This window comes from Onthophagus taurus, chromosome 2, assembly GCF_036711975.1.
Source record: "Onthophagus taurus isolate NC chromosome 2, IU_Otau_3.0, whole genome shotgun sequence".
Classification (NCBI taxonomy): Eukaryota; Metazoa; Arthropoda; class Insecta; order Coleoptera; family Scarabaeidae; genus Onthophagus; species Onthophagus taurus.
This window is the reverse complement of record NC_091967.1, coordinates 29,388,360-29,401,232: the sequence shown is the minus strand read 5'-3', so window position 1 is coordinate 29,401,232 and position 12,873 is coordinate 29,388,360. Positions and strand designations below refer to the sequence as shown.

General features: G+C 36.5%; 4 long non-coding RNA genes across 8 annotated transcripts; all 4 read right to left on the bottom strand.

The window, feature by feature from the left end:
* LOC139432758 (uncharacterized) lies at window positions 1–1,241 on the bottom strand. Of its 3 annotated transcripts, none has more exons than XR_011642428.1 (4): window positions 1,126–1,241; window positions 931–1,057; window positions 676–862; window positions 1–281 (listed from the first exon to the last, which is right to left on the bottom strand). It is a non-coding gene; the product is annotated as an uncharacterized lncRNA (long non-coding RNA). The 3 variants fall into 3 exon arrangements; XR_011642427.1 differs by lacking the exon at window positions 1–281 and adding an exon at window positions 534–611 and having other exon boundaries at window positions 1,122–1,241; XR_011642426.1 differs by lacking the exon at window positions 1–281 and adding an exon at window positions 534–611.
* An 80-nt stretch (window positions 1,242–1,321) lies between these two features.
* On the bottom strand, window positions 1,322–1,883 carry LOC139432759 (uncharacterized). The gene is made up of 3 exons (XR_011642429.1): window positions 1,714–1,883; window positions 1,582–1,648; window positions 1,322–1,520 (listed from the first exon to the last, which is right to left on the bottom strand). It is a non-coding gene; the product is annotated as an uncharacterized lncRNA (long non-coding RNA).
* Window positions 1,884–10,144: 8,261 nt separating this feature from the next.
* On the bottom strand, window positions 10,145–11,341 carry LOC111416138 (uncharacterized). 3 transcript variants are annotated; one of them, XR_011642424.1, is made up of 4 exons: window positions 11,226–11,341; window positions 11,031–11,157; window positions 10,776–10,962; window positions 10,145–10,381 (listed from the first exon to the last, which is right to left on the bottom strand). It is a non-coding gene; the product is annotated as an uncharacterized lncRNA (long non-coding RNA). The 3 variants fall into 3 exon arrangements; XR_011642423.1 differs by lacking the exon at window positions 10,145–10,381 and adding an exon at window positions 10,634–10,711 and having other exon boundaries at window positions 11,222–11,341; XR_002706487.2 differs by lacking the exon at window positions 10,145–10,381 and adding an exon at window positions 10,634–10,711.
* Window positions 11,342–11,421: 80 nt separating this feature from the next.
* On the bottom strand, window positions 11,422–11,983 carry LOC139432757 (uncharacterized). Its single transcript, XR_011642425.1, has 3 exons — window positions 11,814–11,983; window positions 11,682–11,748; window positions 11,422–11,620 (listed from the first exon to the last, which is right to left on the bottom strand). It is a non-coding gene; the product is annotated as an uncharacterized lncRNA (long non-coding RNA).
* Window positions 11,984–12,873: the final 890 nt, after the last annotated feature.

Genomic DNA, 12,873 nt, shown 5'->3' with positions numbered 1-12,873 from the left:
GTTACCAGCACCTCTTTATTAGTTCACCTATTTTACGTTTTGGTGCGAACAAGTTTGGTCCTTCGAACCGGCTTCTTAAATTTGCTGTTGTTTTCATAATAAATTTATTCTTTCCCATTCGCCATTATCGCCGTGGTATTGTCCGTTTCCAGTTTCGGGACCGGCCCGCTTACGACTTTTTTCGCTAGTTTCACATCTGGTTTGCCAAAATTTACAATCGCTGAATTTTCGATTTTTTTACCTTTCGCATACTGTTATACAGGGTGATTCAATTCATTCATCTAAAATCAAATAAAACTTTTATTAGTTACCATGGCTGCCGCTGATAAATTAGCGAAACTTATTTTGCGGCGTACGATTCATTTGAACCGACTAATTGAGTCCATGGGAGTTGGTCGTAGCTTAAAAGACCACCCCGAACAACAATCTACCTTTATTGTGCGCTCCATTGAGTGTGATGAGTCGTACACTGAGTTCAAAACTATACATAATCAAATTATCGGCTACATCGATGACGATGAGTCAAACTCACGATGCGGTACGTCGTCAAGCCGACTCTGCTTATTTTTCGATAAAGGCGATGTATTCTGACATCGAGAATGGCATCGCGGCTGAGAAAAAAAATGCCATCGTTCCTACTGCTATCCCAAAACTAAACAAAATTACCCTTCCTACCTTTTCGGGAGATTATAAAGCCTGGCCAAGTTTTTATGACCTCTTTACCACAATGGTAGATAGCAACGCATCGTTGTCCGCCGTAGCGAAATATCAATATCTCCTGACGTTCTTATCGGGAGAGCCGCTCAACTTGGTCAAGGGTTTACCAATGACCGATGCCAACTATCCAATAGCTTTCCAAACACTAAAGAATCGTTGCCAAAATAAGAGACACTTAGCCACAATTTACTATAATGAAATTCAAAGAATTACCATTAAACAAGAGAGTTCATCCAAAGCATATCGCCTGTTAACAGACACATTCTCTGAAAATCTCGAAGGTTTAAGATCTCTTGGATTTCCCGTCGATTACTGGGATTCCTTACTCTTTAATATTCTCCTACAAAAATTAGACAATTCAATTAAAATTAAATTCGAAATCGAACATTGTACTTTCGAAATACCTACGTATGTACAGCTGATGACCTTCCTTGAGAATCAAGCCAAAGCTTTGGATGCAGTGAAACTCACTACAACAAGCTCCAAGTACATCAAATCTAATGCCAACCGACCATTCAAGACCAATCCATCAAGCTTCGCCACAGAACTGAAATTGAAATTAAGTAATTTTCATTGCTCCTTGTGTAATGATGCTCACAACCTATACAATTGTTCACAATTTTATGATAAAACGCCAGCACAACGGTTGGAGTTTGTTAATAAGAACAATCTGTGCAAAAACTGTTTGGGAAATCGTCATTCAACAAGTAGATGTAATTCTACGAACACTTGTCGTACCTGCAAAAAGCGCTACCATTCATTGCTGCATTTACCTCGTCCTGCTGTTGCTTTGGAACCTTCATCTGAAAGCAAGTGTGTCTCTGTAGATAATACTGTTGGTTCCATTATGAATACTATGCTTACTGTGGTTCTCCCTGTTGCTGAATTGGACATCCAGGATCGTTTTGGAGGTTATCATCGTGTGAGGGCTCTGATTGATTCGTGTAGCATGATCAATTTTATAACTGAAAGATTACAAAAAACGTTACAACTTACCAAGAGCATCCGATCTGTCGCGATAGAAGGGTTGAACAACATGCAGTCGAATTGTAACCAGGGTTCAGTTGAATGTGACATTAAGCCGCATGAGAGTAATCATCCCGTACTAAACTTTACAGCTATCATATCCAAAAATATATGTTCTTACCAGCCAAAAACTACCATTGATATATCCAAATACAATCACCTTAGAGATTTAAAAATTTCACCAAGTCAAACATCTCCCAATTGTATTGATCTTCTTCTTGGAGCTGAATTGGTTCCGCATATCTTCACTGGAGAACGTCGTATTGGTGATGTGGACGAGCCAGCTGCAATAGGGTCAATTTTTGGATGGCTGTTGATGGGTAAAACTTCTGAGAATAATAACACAACTGCCAATATTTCTCTTTTGGTCGAGCCATCTTTAGATCAGTATCTCCAAAAATTCTGGGAACTAGATCAGGTCAAAAATAATATTACCGAGGCGCCAGAAGACATCAGATGCGAAGAAGAATTCGTAAATAATTACCAACGCATGGATAATGGTCGATTTATGGTTAAATTAATTTTTAAAACTGCAAGTCCTGAGTTAGGTCAGTCTTACTCACAAGCCTTACGAAGATTTTTATCTCTGGAAAAAAGACTAATTAAAAATTCCACCGTCTATGACAAATACAAAGAATTTATGGAGGATTACCTGGAAAAAGGACATATGTCTCTCGTTCCTTCACGCAGTTATAACCATCTATCTTCCTATTATATCCCACATCATTCAGTTCTTCGAGCTAATTCTTCTAAAATAAGAGTAGTATTTGACGCATCTGCTAAAACCAGCAACGGATACTCTCTCAATGATCTTGTATTTACTGGTCCCAAGCTTCAAAACAATTTGGTTTCCATTCTTCTGAATTTTCGCTGTTTTCCCATAGTCTTCATCTGCGACATAAAACAAATGTATCGCCAGATTCTGATAGATCCTCATCAACGCAAATACCAGCGTATTATCTGGAGAAATTCTCCTGATGATGCCTTAAATGAATATGAACTAAACACGGTCACTTACGGAGTATCATCTTCTCCATATCTGGCACTGCGAACGGTACGGGAGTTGGCTCTAATTTATGCGGCCCAGTTTCCTGAAGCGTCCCAAGTGTTGTTGCGCGACATGTACGCTGACGATGTAGTAACGGGTAGTGTTTCAATCCAAGACGCGTTAAATCTGCAACGGCAGGTGATGAAACTGTTGTCATTGGGGGGATTTGAATTAGCAAAATGGGCGAGTAACTCACCGGAATTATTGACATCAGTTAACGACCATCAAGATAGAGTTGCAGTGTCCCTAGATAACAAGGATGATGGCTTCGTGAAGGTGTTGGGTTTTCATTGGGATCCCCAAGCTGATGCCATTGGGTTTTCATATACACCCCGAGACAACCCATGTACCAAACGAGCCATATTATCAAACATAGCTCGGATTTATGATCCCATGTATTGATTGCTCCATGTATCATGGCAGCAAAGTGTCTTATGCAGAAACTTTGGGTAGAGAGATTAGACTGGGATGATCTTCCATCGGACGAGATCCAGAGGTACTGGTTTCAATTTAAGCATCAACTTCCATTACTGTACCAGTTGAAGATTCCGCGACATATTCATCATTCGGCAACTCAAAATGTGGAACTTCATCTATTCTCTGATGCTTCTTCATTGGGTTACTGTGCGGTGGCGTATCTACGTTGTATATTGCCTGATAATACTATTACCCTAAATTTTGTTTCTGCTAAGTCTAGAGTTGCTCCGCTGAAAACCACATCAATACCCCGATTGGAGCTCTGTGCCGCTGTTCTATTGGCTAACTTGGCCAAGTTCTTGTTATCAAGCTTCTCCACGGTTGTTCAACCAAGAATCTTCGCTTGGTGCGACTCTATGGTGGTGCTCCATTGGATTAACTCATCCCCGCATCGCTGGAAAACGTTCGTAGCGAACCGAACAAGCCATATTCAGGATGTTATACCTAAGGATTGTTGGCGCCATGTACCATCCCAAGAGAATCCCGCTGATCCAGGGTCGCGAGGGCTTCTCCCCGCTGATGTGGTACAGTGTAATCTATGGTGGAATGGACCTTATTGGTTGTCTCTTGCATCTCCTCACTGGCCTTCTCAAGGGATCATCACATGTAGCGACGAAGTTGTAGCTGAAGAAAAACAACAAATGGTTGCTCATTTAACATCAGATACTGATGATTGTTTGCTCACCTTACTGGATCGCTTCTCTTCATTACGTAAGATAAAAAACATAATCGCTTACATTTTGAGATTTGTTTCAGGGTGTCGTAAGAAAAATAAACATAACAATCTCATCATTTCCATCTTTGAAAAACAGCAAGCTCTTTATACCATCGCCCGGCAAGTCCAAAGCGAACAATTCCCTGAGCTGTTCCGGCAAATTCAACTTGGTAAACTGCCTTCGAAACAATTTCGGAAGCTTGCACCATTTATAAGCCGAGAAAACTTAATCCGAGTGGGCGGACGTCTCAGGCATTCAGATCTAAACTTCGACGCTAAACATCCCATACTTTTACCAGGAAAACATCGACTGAGTGAGCTGATTATTGAGGATCTACATTTGGAACATCTACACCCTGGTTTTCGTACTTTATCTGCCATCATAGCCAATCAATTTTGGATTCTTGCACCTAGAAAAACCATTTATAAAGTCCTGTCACGATGTGTAAGGTGTTTTCGAAGCCGGCCAAAATCTTATACACCAATCATGTCTGACTTACCTGCATTTCGGGTGAATCAAATAAAAGCATTTTCTACGGTAGGAGTTGATTACGCTGGCCAATTTACAACCATAGCTCGTAAATATCGAGGAGCCAAGACATTTAAGTCCTATATTTGTCTCCTTGTGCGCGCTGCCACCAAAGCCATACATTTGGAATTGGTCTCCGATTTGTCCTCCGAGGCGTTTTTGGCTGCATTAAGGAGATTCGTGGCCCGTCGTGGAAGTTGTACTAGAATCTTTTCCGACAGGGGAACCAATTTTATCGGCGCCTATAATGATATGAAACAGATTACACAGGAGGCAGGGGGTAAACTCGGTATCGAATGGTTGTTCAATCCCCCAGCGTCACCTAATTTTAATGGACTCAGTGAAGCCGGGATAAAGTCGGTCAAGAACCATTTACGGAGGGTTGTGGGTGATCAAGTACTGACCTTTGAAGAATTTTCTACAGTACTTACCCAAATAGAATCTGTCCTAAATTCACGTCCTCTATGTCCTCTCAGCTCCGATCCTAATGATTTCCAAGCTCTCACTCCTGGTCACTTCCTTGCTCTAGCGCCACTAAACACTGAAATTCCTTCTGTAGATTTTCAGAATACCCCTCTCAATCGCTTGTCCCGCTGGGAGTTGTTGCAGAAGATGCTACAACATTTCTGGAAAAGGTGGAGTCAAGAGTAACTACATACACTACAACAAAGGGCCAAATGGACAACTACTGTTCCTAATATCTTACCAGGAACGTTAGTATTAATTCGTGACGATCAGCGGCCGCCGTTAGAGTGGAAAATGGGGCGTGTGGAGACATGTTATCCAGGAACTGACGGGATCGTTCGCGTTGTAAACATTCGAACGTCACACGGCGTCCTTCAACGACCTGTTTCAAAATTGTGCCCTCTACCGCGTGATGAATAATTCATTACGTGAAAAATGAATAATTTTGTTGTACTATTTGTTGTACTGGAACATTTATATTTGTATTATCTTCTTATTGTTAATTTTTTTAATCATTTGTTAGTTTTGTTTACTTACTTTCATTTATTATTGATTTCGCCGACTTAATAATGCATTTACATAATAATTCACATTGAATTTTTATTTTCTTCTTGTTAAAATTTAATAATCGTTATTTTTTGTTGTTTAATTAACTCAAAACAATTGGTTTTCGGCGGGAGTTTGTTCGCTCTGCGACAATTATATTTTTCTAATGACCGCGTAAATTGTAAAACCCTCTTCACGCGGAAGAGGCCGCTGCCGCTGTCGCGATCGCAGGTCTCGATCTATCGTTGATCGAGATCACTCTCGCTCGCTGTCCGCAATTGTGTGTAGTCGCAGGTGCCAGATTTTATTCGCTACGTGCTTGATACGTTAACCAATTATTAATATTCTTATTTTCGCTTGTCACCTTTCTCTCTTAACTTTGATTTATACATTTAATATTATTTTATCTTTTTTTTAATATTTATTTTTAAATACAATTTAATTTTTTATTTTAATTCAAATTTCCTTCTGGTTTTATTTTTTCGCTGTTACCAGCACCTCTTTATTAGTAGAAAATTAACTTAATTAAAACTTAATTTATTTAGTCAAAATAATAAATACTATTTGTTAAAATACCTATTTTCCATAGAGCAAACATCCACTTACACTAGTAAATTTTACAATTAAGTAGTAAAACAATTAAATTAAAGTAGTTAAAGTAATTTGAGACTTTTGATAATGCTACTACAAACATTAATAAAATTATTTAAAACATTTGCTGTTTCACTTATTCCATATTGTCTAATTTCAAATGGTTAATATATCTACACTAATTAGAAAGCTAATTTTTGACCACGAAGTTTAGATATTTTAAATGATTTACATAAAATATTTTTCTCGGTGTGCCTACTCTATTTCGAGGGTCACTAGACGATGGCCATTAGTCCTGTTTTTTACGCTACTAAATATAGCGGGAATAAACTCGCAAATATTGTATTTCACAAAACATTCTACGGGAAATCAGTGTCGTCGAAGAATTTTCTTAAGTAATTTAGCAATTGCTTTAATGAAAGAGCAACTAATTATGAAAGCTCAAATAATTTCGCTGCCAAAGGATATTCAATCGTTTCTGCAAATATCCTACATGGGCGATGAGTGCGGGATGTCGGAAACACAACCAACTCAATCTAGAAAACGAGGGAGGTGTAAATTGTGTACAAATACAAATACTACACAAAAATGTTGTAAATGTAAGCAATTCATATGTAAAAAACACTCAAAAACTATGATAACTTGCTCGACTTGCGAAATGCATTCAGACTCTGACTCATAATTGATTTATTAGTTGTCCATTATTAGGACTCGGATTTTATGCAAAATGCATCTTCTTTATTTTCTGGAATATTTTTTTCAAAATTGTGGTTTCTTTTTCAAATTGTTGGTTTCTTGTTTACAACGATTCATAGAAACATGCGGGGAATCGCTAGCGCCTTTGAGTTTAAGTTTAAGCTGTGGCTGTGTTCAGTGTGAGTGAACATTAATCTACCAATCTATAACAACAATGCCTAAAGTGATATCGTGTATTGTGTCCCAGTGGATAAAAAGTTATCCCGAACGAAATTTAAATAATGAGGAATTATATTGTAAAACTTGTGCCAAAGTTGTAAGTATTTTTTTAAAAATTATGTCGTAGCGTTTTAGCCAAAGATTTAAGTTAAAAATTAGAGTTTTCAGAGGATTTGCCAATGGTTTGTTCCGATATTGTATTTCTCATAGACTTTTACACTAGGAGTTAAATTAAAGCTAAATAAAACTATATTAAATTTGATGTCCCATCTTCTTGGAATATGTTTTTACATATGTTTCTAGACGATCGATAATGAAAAATACGAATTTGTTTTATAATCTCAGAATTAAATTTTTAGTCTGTATCTATGGCTAACTTTTTTAATTATTCTTTTTTAAGATAACGTGTGAGAGGAAATCCGAAATAGAACAACATGTGAAAATTGCAACACATATACAAAAATGTGACAAAAATAGATTGATAACAACTATAAGAAAGGTATATTGTTATGGTATCGTTGAAGGGTTTTAGGTTTTTTAAATAAAAGAGTTTCTTCCCACCTACATGTGAATGTATTTTACCCAAAGGTTCGTACAATTCTGATGCTTACAAAAGCGTAATCAATTTTAAAGTATTACAGCAATAATGCTTACCACGGTAATACGGTTCAACGGACGATGACCTGATACTTATTAATTAAGTTGTTGAGCCTACATTTTATAGTTAAACGTTTTGTAATTTACTTAAACAATAATGAATTTGGATACATTACAGATTGTATATTCCCACATATTTTTGCTTATTTTTTGCATATTTTGAATAAAAAGCTTGCACATTTATGCGCATATTTCCTCTAATTTGACTGCATAAAAATCTAAGCTCTAGTTATTATGTTATTGTAACCACAAAATATAACAATAAAGTGTCGTGTATTATGAGACAGAATTATCGGAACCAAAAGTGATAGAAAGTTCAAACATGGCTCAGAACGACATATAACGTCATAATATCACGTTTTGTGCACATTTTGTATTTTATCTCCAACATGCTCCAATATGACATTTGTCGCCTGAATATCACATATATGGTCGACAGAATTATCGGAACCAAAAGTGATAGAAAGTTCAAACATGGCTCAGAACGGCGTATAATGTCATAATATCACGTTTTGGGCACATTTTGTTTTTTTATCTCCAACATGCTTCAATATCTGTGTAATAAATAGAATTGACATGCCTCCAAGTTTTCTTCAAGAATTGAATTCCCTTTTGACGGTAAATACTTGTTAATTAATTAATTATGTTTTTGTGAAATTTTCAATACATGTTTTAATTCGTAGCGAACAACCTGAAGACGATTATAGAATAATCGAAACCGGTCGTTGAGAACAAAAATTTTTTAAATAAAATTGAATCTTCAGAAATACATTCTGTATTATTTTCACCGATTACTATAATTCACCTGAAGACAATGGAGAAATTCATTAATTTATGCTTCAATATGACATTTGGCACCTAAATATCACATATATGGTCGACAGAATTATCGGAACCAAAAGTGATAGAAAGTTCAAACATGGCTCAGAACGGCGTATAACGTCACCAAATCACGTTTTGGGCACATTTCGTTTCTTATCTCCAACGTGCTCCAATATAACATTTATCATCTGAATATCACATATATGGTCGACAGAATTATCGGAACCAAAAGTGATAGAAAGTTCAAACTTCAAAAAGAAAAAAAAAATCAAAAACTCTATTGAAAATATTTTTAGAAGTGAAAACAAGCTGATGAAAGTATATTAATTTAATTAGTATTGTTAAGGTTGTCAAAAGTGTTCAATTACCAATTTTATATAATTAAATATAAAGCAACAAAATTAATGCTCATTTCTTTCATAGAACCAAAATTTTACAAACGTTACCAATGAAAAGACTAAATATTCAATTGCGGTGTAAAAGCCGCAAGGCGCCTATTCGTGTAAGTCCGACAGGTGCGCCCACCGGAGGGTTAAAAAGCTGGATGAACATACTTTGTCTTTTATTGTAAATAAGCCAAAAAATGTTGTCACATATATTTTTACTTACGCTGATATCAAATTTCCACCAATCAACATAGACGTACAATACGTTACATGATTTTTCATTAGCGGTTAAATTAAAATCACCATTTGTTTAATAAGTAGTTTTATACATATACAGCTGTCCTAGTAGATACCGTATATTACGGGTCACCTGCATACAATATAAAGTAATTTAAATTGTTTTTTATTTATTGTTTAAGTATTGGTTACTGTTTATGTTTTATGTATATTGTTTAATTATTACCCGTACATTCATAATTATTAATTTATTTTTATGTACTTACAGGTTTAAGTAAACATTTAGTTTTGCTTTAAAACGTTTATTTCAAATATATTATTATAATAAACTTAAAATGCATTGTATGTTATTTAATTCCTCTATATAATTAGCCAAATGAACTACATATTAGTGCGATAAAAACATCGAATATTAAGTGGTAAAGTGAATAATGTCTTTAGAAGATATAGCTACACGATATAGAAAATTGATTTAATTTATGTAGTCAAAATAACGAGTACAATTTGTTAAAGTAGTTCAAGACTTTCAATAATGCTACTAAAAACATTAGTAAAATTATCTAAGCATTGTGGTAAAGTGAATAATATCTTTTAGAAAATATAGCTACATGCTGTATGTTCGCTCTGCGACAATTATATTTTTCTAATGACCGCGTAAATTGTAAAACCCTCTTCACGCGGAAGAGGCCGCTGTCGCGATCGCAGGTCTCGATCTATCGTTGATCGAGATCACTCTCGCTCGCTGTCCGCAATTGTGTGTAGTCGCAGGTGCCAGATTTTATTCGCTACGTGCTTGGTACGTTAACCAATTATTAATATTCTTATTTTCGCTAATTCGCTTGTCACCTTTCTCTCTTAACTTTGATTTATACATTTAATATTATTTTATTTTTTTTTTATAATTTATTTTTAAATACAATTTAATTTTTTATTTTAATTCAAATTTCCTTCTGGTTTTATTTTTTCGCTGTTACCAGCACCTCTTTATTAGTTCACCTATTTTACGTTTTGGTGCGAACAAGTTTGGTCCTTCGAACCGGCTTCTTAAATTTGCTGTTGTTTTCATAATAAATTTATTCTTTCCCATTCGCCATTATCGCCGTGGTATTGTCCGTTTCCAGTTTCGGGACCGGCCCGCTTACGACTTTTTTCGCTAGTTTCACATCTGGTTTGCCAAAATTTACAATCGCTGAATTTTCGATTTTTTTACCTTTCGCATACTGTTATACAGGGTGATTCAATTCATTCATCTAAAATCAAATAAAACTTTTATTAGTTACCATGGCTGCCGCTGATAAATTAGCGAAACTTATTTTGCGGCGTACGATTCATTTGAACCGACTAATTGAGTCCATGGGAGTTGGTCGTAGCTTAAAAGACCACCCCGAACAACAATCTACCTTTATTGTGCGCTCCATTGAGTGTGATGAGTCGTACACTGAGTTCAAAACTATACATAATCAAATTATCGGCTACATCGATGACGATGAGTCAAACTCACGATGCGGTACGTCGTCAAGCCGACTCTGCTTATTTTTCGATAAAGGCGATGTATTCTGACATCGAGAATGGCATCGCGGCTGAGAAAAAAAATGCCATCGTTCCTACTGCTATCCCAAAACTAAACAAAATTACCCTTCCTACCTTTTCGGGAGATTATAAAGCCTGGCCAAGTTTTTATGACCTCTTTACCACAATGGTAGATAGCAACGCATCGTTGTCCGCCGTAGCGAAATATCAATATCTCCTGACGTTCTTATCGGGAGAGCCGCTCAACTTGGTCAAGGGTTTACCAATGACCGATGCCAACTATCCAATAGCTTTCCAAACACTAAAGAATCGTTGCCAAAATAAGAGACACTTAGCCACAATTTACTATAATGAAATTCAAAGAATTACCATTAAACAAGAGAGTTCATCCAAAGCATATCGCCTGTTAACAGACACATTCTCTGAAAATCTCGAAGGTTTAAGATCTCTTGGATTTCCCGTCGATTACTGGGATTCCTTACTCTTTAATATTCTCCTACAAAAATTAGACAATTCAATTAAAATTAAATTCGAAATCGAACATTGTACTTTCGAAATACCTACGTATGTACAGCTGATGACCTTCCTTGAGAATCAAGCCAAAGCTTTGGATGCAGTGAAACTCACTACAACAAGCTCCAAGTACATCAAATCTAATGCCAACCGACCATTCAAGACCAATCCATCAAGCTTCGCCACAGAACTGAAATTGAAATTAAGTAATTTTCATTGCTCCTTGTGTAATGATGCTCACAACCTATACAATTGTTCACAATTTTATGATAAAACGCCAGCACAACGGTTGGAGTTTGTTAATAAGAACAATCTGTGCAAAAACTGTTTGGGAAATCGTCATTCAACAAGTAGATGTAATTCTACGAACACTTGTCGTACCTGCAAAAAGCGCTACCATTCATTGCTGCATTTACCTCGTCCTGCTGTTGCTTTGGAACCTTCATCTGAAAGCAAGTGTGTCTCTGTAGATAATACTGTTGGTTCCATTATGAATACTATGCTTACTGTGGTTCTCCCTGTTGCTGAATTGGACATCCAGGATCGTTTTGGAGGTTATCATCGTGTGAGGGCTCTGATTGATTCGTGTAGCATGATCAATTTTATAACTGAAAGATTACAAAAAACGTTACAACTTACCAAGAGCATCCGATCTGTCGCGATAGAAGGGTTGAACAACATGCAGTCGAATTGTAACCAGGGTTCAGTTGAATGTGACATTAAGCCGCATGAGAGTAATCATCCCGTACTAAACTTTACAGCTATCATATCCAAAAATATATGTTCTTACCAGCCAAAAACTACCATTGATATATCCAAATACAATCACCTTAGAGATTTAAAAATTTCACCAAGTCAAACATCTCCCAATTGTATTGATCTTCTTCTTGGAGCTGAATTGGTTCCGCATATCTTCACTGGAGAACGTCGTATTGGTGATGTGGACGAGCCAGCTGCAATAGGGTCAATTTTTGGATGGCTGTTGATGGGTAAAACTTCTGAGAATAATAACACAACTGCCAATATTTCTCTTTTGGTCGAGCCATCTTTAGATCAGTATCTCCAAAAATTCTGGGAACTAGATCAGGTCAAAAATAATATTACCGAGGCGCCAGAAGACATCAGATGCGAAGAAGAATTCGTAAATAATTACCAACGCATGGATAATGGTCGATTTATGGTTAAATTAATTTTTAAAACTGCAAGTCCTGAGTTAGGTCAGTCTTACTCACAAGCCTTACGAAGATTTTTATCTCTGGAAAAAAGACTAATTAAAAATTCCACCGTCTATGACAAATACAAAGAATTTATGGAGGATTACCTGGAAAAAGGACATATGTCTCTCGTTCCTTCACGCAGTTATAACCATCTATCTTCCTATTATATCCCACATCATTCAGTTCTTCGAGCTAATTCTTCTAAAATAAGAGTAGTATTTGACGCATCTGCTAAAACCAGCAACGGATACTCTCTCAATGATCTTGTATTTACTGGTCCCAAGCTTCAAAACAATTTGGTTTCCATTCTTCTGAATTTTCGCTGTTTTCCCATAGTCTTCATCTGCGACATAAAACAAATGTATCGCCAGATTCTGATAGATCCTCATCAACGCAAATACCAGCGTATTATCTGGAGAAATTCTCCTGATGATGCCTTAAATGAATATGAACTAAACACGGTCACTTACGGAGTATCATCT